Below are 6000 nucleotides of genomic sequence, written 5' to 3'. Positions count from 1 at the left end.
GATCACTTGAAACAGACCACATGTAAAGAATAGATGTCAGTCTACATATATAGGATATATCTACACTGCATTGTAAACCTGGGTCTGTGGGACCCAGGCTTGTGGACTAAGTGTTTCCAAGCCTGTGTTTGGGTGTCCACACTGCATTGTAAACCTGGGCTTGCAATTGCTGGACCCAAATCTCACAGCTGTGCTAACGCATTCATACTGCACTGTGCAGACCATCTGAGCTGGGTCTGCAGCTTGAGCTATGTCTACACTGCAAAATGACAAGTCTTGGACCTGAGTCACAGCAGGACTCGAGGTCTGACCCACCTCCCCTAGCAGAGTCCTAGGACCCAGGTCCTGAGTGCTTGTGACCCAAGCCAGACTAATTTGTGTGTGTATGGAAGCGGGTGCTTGAGCTCAAACCTGAGTCAGAGCCCAGGCATAATGTGCAGTGTAGACATGTCTTTTTTGAGAGTTGTATAAAGTTCATGGATAAACCCAGGAAAACAGGAATACATCTAGCATGCATGATCACTTGAAAATGTTTGTTTTCTCTTATTTGCCAGGCTGGTGAGAGTTTACTGTAGGGGCTTGAGCTTAATTAAAGTTGCCAGAGCATTTACAATTGGCATTAAAAATAGGGCAGAACAACATAAGAAGAAAAAAAAAAAGCATTCTGGAGAAGGAAGGATTCTGATGTCAGTATTCCAGTCATCTGTGCATTGAGAAATGTCAAGAATGGTACGTGTACCATAATGAGGAAACTGCAATGAGGCAACGTGCAAAAGTAAAGCCTACCAATTTATCGCCTAACAGCAGGGTATAGATCTATACAAAATATCCTTGATACTTGTTTAGTAAACCAGGTGTTACTTATAGAACTACACCGTATTTCTCATCTGTAGTTTAACCGTTATTAGTAGGGGTGTCAAAGACACTAGGATCAATGCCAGTGGAGCTATTTCTACTAAGCTGAGGATCTATCCCAGATGATTTGTATTATTATTAATCATCAATTGCATTGTAGTACCCCTGAGGCCGCAGTGTGCAATGCACTGGATGAATATATAATGAAAACATGGTGCCTACCCTAACATGCTTACAACATATGGAACTTGTGGGTTTTTTCATTAGCATTTTTGAGTCTGTCAGGTTGCCTTTTATATAGCTAACACAAGATATGGTCTTAGGTAAGCCTTCAGTTCCTGCCTGACTAAAATATGAGATGATCAGATCCTACATTTGTTTACCTCACCGGAGGGGACAAAAATCAAATCTAAATTTCAAGACGTGTGTTTGCCTAATGCCAAGGTATTTCTGTTTATGTGTGTTCTGCAAAGCTGGAATGCACAGCCATTATAATTATGATTCTTGATATCAAGATTAACTTCTCCTAATTGAAGAACACAAGAGAAAATAAACAGAGCAAATGATTTGATGAATGTATGCCATGTTTTGTAAAAACAGTCAAGGCTGGAAAGTGCTGCTATGATGCAAGCAGATTCAAGTCCAGAGAATTGCTCTTGCATTGTAAATGGATATTATGCTACACTGATATTATACTTTAAGATCTGTGACCAAACAAAGGAAGAAACAGATTTTCTCCCAAATAGGAGGGAAGGCAGCTATCTATCTGTCTCCAATGTAAATTAAGCATTATGAAATCAAAACATTTACATACAAATCAGCAAGGGGATGGAAAGTCAACAGAAAGGGAAAACTAGCATGAGGTCATCTTTCACCTAGGAAGACAAGGGAAACCAGCACCTTGTACTTCTGTGGAAGGTTCTGACTGATGGGAAGTCAGCCAAGGATGAACAGAGGAAAGATTGGTAAGAAATCTACCTTAAATCAAGACTGTAGATTGTTAAGTCTTAGCCACTACAAAGCGTATTTTACTTTTATTTGCTTCTAGCCATTTTTGTCTTTATCCCTTATACTTAAACTTGCTTAAAACCTCTCTCTTTTTGTTAATAAAGTTGTTTTACTTTTAATCTAAACCAACCCAATGTACACCAATAATATTACACTAGTAATAACAACAGCAACAAAAATCTGCTTACGGTTCTCTCCAAAACTGAAAAGCTTAATCTTTAAAACCAGCCTTTAATTGCATGCACTCAGGAAAGAGATCTTAGAGTTATTGTGGAGAGTTCTCTGGAAACATCTGCTAAATGTGCAGTGGCAGTCAAAAAGCTAACAGAATGTTAGAAACCATTGGGAAATGGGTAGATAATAAGACAGAAAATATCATAATGCCCCTATATAAATCCATGGTACGCCCACCCCATTAATACTGCATGCAATTCTGGTCATCCCATCTCAAAAAAGATATATTAGAATTGGGAAAGATACAGAGAAGGGCAACAAAAATGATTAGACGTATGGAACAGCTTCCATATGAAGAGAGATTAAAAAGACTTGGACTGGTCAGCTTGGAAAAGATACAACTGAGGGGGGATGTGATAGAAGTCGATAAAATCATGAATATGGAGAAAGTGAATAAGGAAGTGTAATTTACCCTTTCACATAACACAAGAACCACGGGTCACCCAATGAAATTAATAGGCAGCAGGTTTAAAGCAAACAAAAGGAAGTATTTCTTCACACAACTGGCAGTCAACCTGTGGAACTTGTTGCCAGCGGATGTTGTGAAGGCCAAAAGAATAACTGGGTTCAAAAAAGAATTAGATAAGTTTATTGAAGATAGGTCCATCAGTGGCTATTAGTCAAGGTAGCTGGGGATGCAAGCCCATGCACTAGGTGTCCCTAAATCTCTGACTGCTAGAAGCTGGGACTGTATGATATGGGGTGGATCACTCGATAAAGTGCCCTGTTCTGGCTACTCTCTCTGAAGCATCTGGCACCGGCCACTGTCAGAAGATAGCATACAACGCTAGATGGGCCATTGATCTGACCTAGTAAGGCTGTTCTGATGTTTAATGCCTTTTATACTAACTTCTAAAATACTTTTTGGAAAACCCATTGAATTTCCCTGCCCTTTTCTGGGATTGTGTCTGTTCTTTTTCTCCTCTCTCATGGTCTTGGATTCTTTTTGAAAAACAAAGTCTTTCAGAAAACTCAATGGTGCTGACATTTGTGACAAGATGACTCTGCACTGCAGCAGCAGTGTTGACACCAGCCTTTTCCAAACCTCAATTATCCCATTCACATAGTGGTAAGGTTTTTCATGTATCTTAAGGTTTGCTCCTGACTGCAAGTATATTGTATGCATGTAGGCGCACAATATGAATGAACACATGACAAAAGCTGCAGAAAGCTCTCAAGCTTTACAGGCATGTCCCCCACCCCACCTCCAGGTTTCCCAAACGGGCAAAGCAGTTTGCTGTAGCTCTACTCAAGAGTTAAATTAACATGTGCTTTCAAATACAGCACTTACCCTAAGGGAAAACATGTACAAAAATGAAGCAAACACAAATATCCATTACTGTACACATCTGCCTTTGAGAATTTAACAAAAAAAAATACCCTAGTTCTCTACTGACATTAGAAGGCTTTGGAATCTTTCCAAGCATAACAGTTATACAGCAAGAACATTCTAAAATATGGTTTTTAAACAATTAAATAAGAAGAAAGACTTTGGCAGGGTACCATTTACTTTGTACTTCATACCCCTTTGCCTGCTCCTGTTACAATAATAAACACAGGGCACAGATGCCAGGCTGTAAGAGATATTTGTCCAGTGGGGACCTCTAGCTTCCTGGCATATTTGTCAGAAATTAGTTTTGGTGGCTTTGGTGTTGCCTCTTTGTCTGTCACATCAGTAAGTGTTTGCATTAGCCTATCTGGGTTGTTTGTGTTCTTTGTTTAACAGTGTTGCTTTTAAGCTATTTGCATATGTATTTGTATATGAAGTTAAGGTGCAAAGTAAATCCATGAAACCCCAGCTCCTGGCACATGTCCGCTCATTAACCTGACACATCCATTCCAGCACACATTCTGCTCTTTGTTCTGAATCAGGGGGATAAGTCACAGGGCCGGCTCTAGGATTTTTGCCGCCCCAAGCAGAAACAATTTTGGCCGCCCCCCCCCCCCGTTTTTTTCTTACCCCACCCCCGGCCCCACCTCAGCTCCGCCCCTTCCCCAAATCCCCAGCCCTGCCTCCTCCCGCCAGGCTCTCAAGCCTAGGAGGGAGGGGGAGAAGCGGCGCGCGCGCCGCGGCCACTCGGAGTCTCCCCCTCCCTCCCAGGTTTGAGAGCCTGAGAAGGAGGGGGAGCAGCGGCGCGCGAATCAGCTGTTTCGCGCACCGTGGCGCGCGAGCGGCAGCAGCGGAGGTGAGCTAGGGCGGCCGGGGCACATTTTTAGGGGCGGCATTCTGGCGCCGGCCATGCCGCCCCTAAAAATATGCCGCCCCAAGCACCAGCTTGTTTTGCTGGTGCCTAGAGCCGGCCCTGATAAGTCATTTAACCCAGGGCCTGTGGTCTATGGAAATTACTTATGGATTGTATTTTTAGCAGTTGTTCCTACTATATCTCCTTGTAATTATGAACACAAGGTCTGCCAAGATGGATTAGATCATTGGATTCATCTAGTCTTGCATCCTGCCTCTGGCAGCAGCCAATGGCTGATTCTTTAGAGGAGTGAAAACTCTCATAAAGTGCCTAGCCAGCTGTACTAGACTGTGCATTGAAGGAAATTCCTTCCTCATCCATGCACGTGATCAGTTTATGTCCCAACACATGGGATTTGATGGAATATTCAATTTGCTACCATATGCTTTCAATTCAGATGTTTGACTTCTTTCTGAATGCTCACAGGCTCAGTTAGAGGTGATCGTTTCCTTTAAACAGGATCCTGCCATTACTATGGCTAAGAATAACTGTCATTCCTGAGACCACTGGGGGTATGTCTACACAGCAAAGAAAACCACATGGCTGGCCCATTCGGGCTCAAGGGACTTGGGCTATGGGGCTGTTTCATTGCTATGTAGACTTTTGGGCTTGGGCTGGAGCCTGACCTCTGTGACCCTCCCACCCCACAAAGTCCTGGAGCCCGGGCTCCAGACCAAGCCCAGAAGTCTACACAGCAATGAAACAGTCCCTCAGCCTGAACCCCACTAGCCTGTGTCAGCTGGCATTGACCACCTGAGGGTTTTCTTCGCTGTGTAGGCATACCCTAACAGACTGCTTGAAACATTTCCTTCTTGATTATCACCACCAATAATAGAATTAGGCCCCAGCTTTACATTTGTGCAGTCCGTTGTCTTCAGTGGCTTTGCACAAGTATAACTGATTGGAATCTAGTGTAACCCTTCTGCCAGGTGGCAGCAACAATGGATGGGTTCAAAATATCTAGAGGTTCCTTTTCTAAAATAACTACAACAATAGCTCAAGTCACTACCCGGAGTTTTACTCACTTTTCAGCTGTAGGGGGGAAAAAATCTCTCCCTGGTCACCCTTAACAGATGGTTCTTCCCCACTCTCAATCACTTGAGTCTACTTTGGAATATAAAGCAAAAAAAAAAAGCTTCTATTGCAGAAATGGGATACAGACAAAAGAATATAGAAACTCAGTATGCACACTTAAATAAAGATTAAGAAAACATTTGATCAATTCCCCTCCAATCTCAATAAATGTCTAGTAGCTGGAAGACCAATAGCCTGACCACCTTATCTCCACTCACCTGAAAGCCCACTCATGATTGGAATAAGTTACAAGTGGTAGCTAAGGCATCCAGCGGTGGTGCTCCAGGCTGGTCTGGCTTAAGTCCTGCCAGATCTGCTCAGCCTGGTCCTACCCTGAGGTGCAGCCACCTGGCCAAGCTCTGTGATTCAGCTTGCACCAGGACTGAATGGGTCAAGGCTCTGGGAAATCAGCTTGGCTTACCTTTGCTGGCCTAGCCATGGAGTACTTTTTGCCACCACTCTACTAGTTTGCTGCACACCGCTGTTCCAGGCAGTCCTCACCAAGAATCAGCTCTGCTCTGTGAGTCCAGTCAGGTCTCTTCATGGAGAAAACTCTGCTCCCTAGCTTGCCACTGGTCTGGTCAAG

This window comes from Emys orbicularis, chromosome 1, assembly GCF_028017835.1.
Source record: "Emys orbicularis isolate rEmyOrb1 chromosome 1, rEmyOrb1.hap1, whole genome shotgun sequence".
In the NCBI taxonomy this organism is placed as follows: Eukaryota; Metazoa; Chordata; order Testudines; family Emydidae; genus Emys; species Emys orbicularis.
This window is presented reverse-complemented; position numbering follows the sequence as displayed.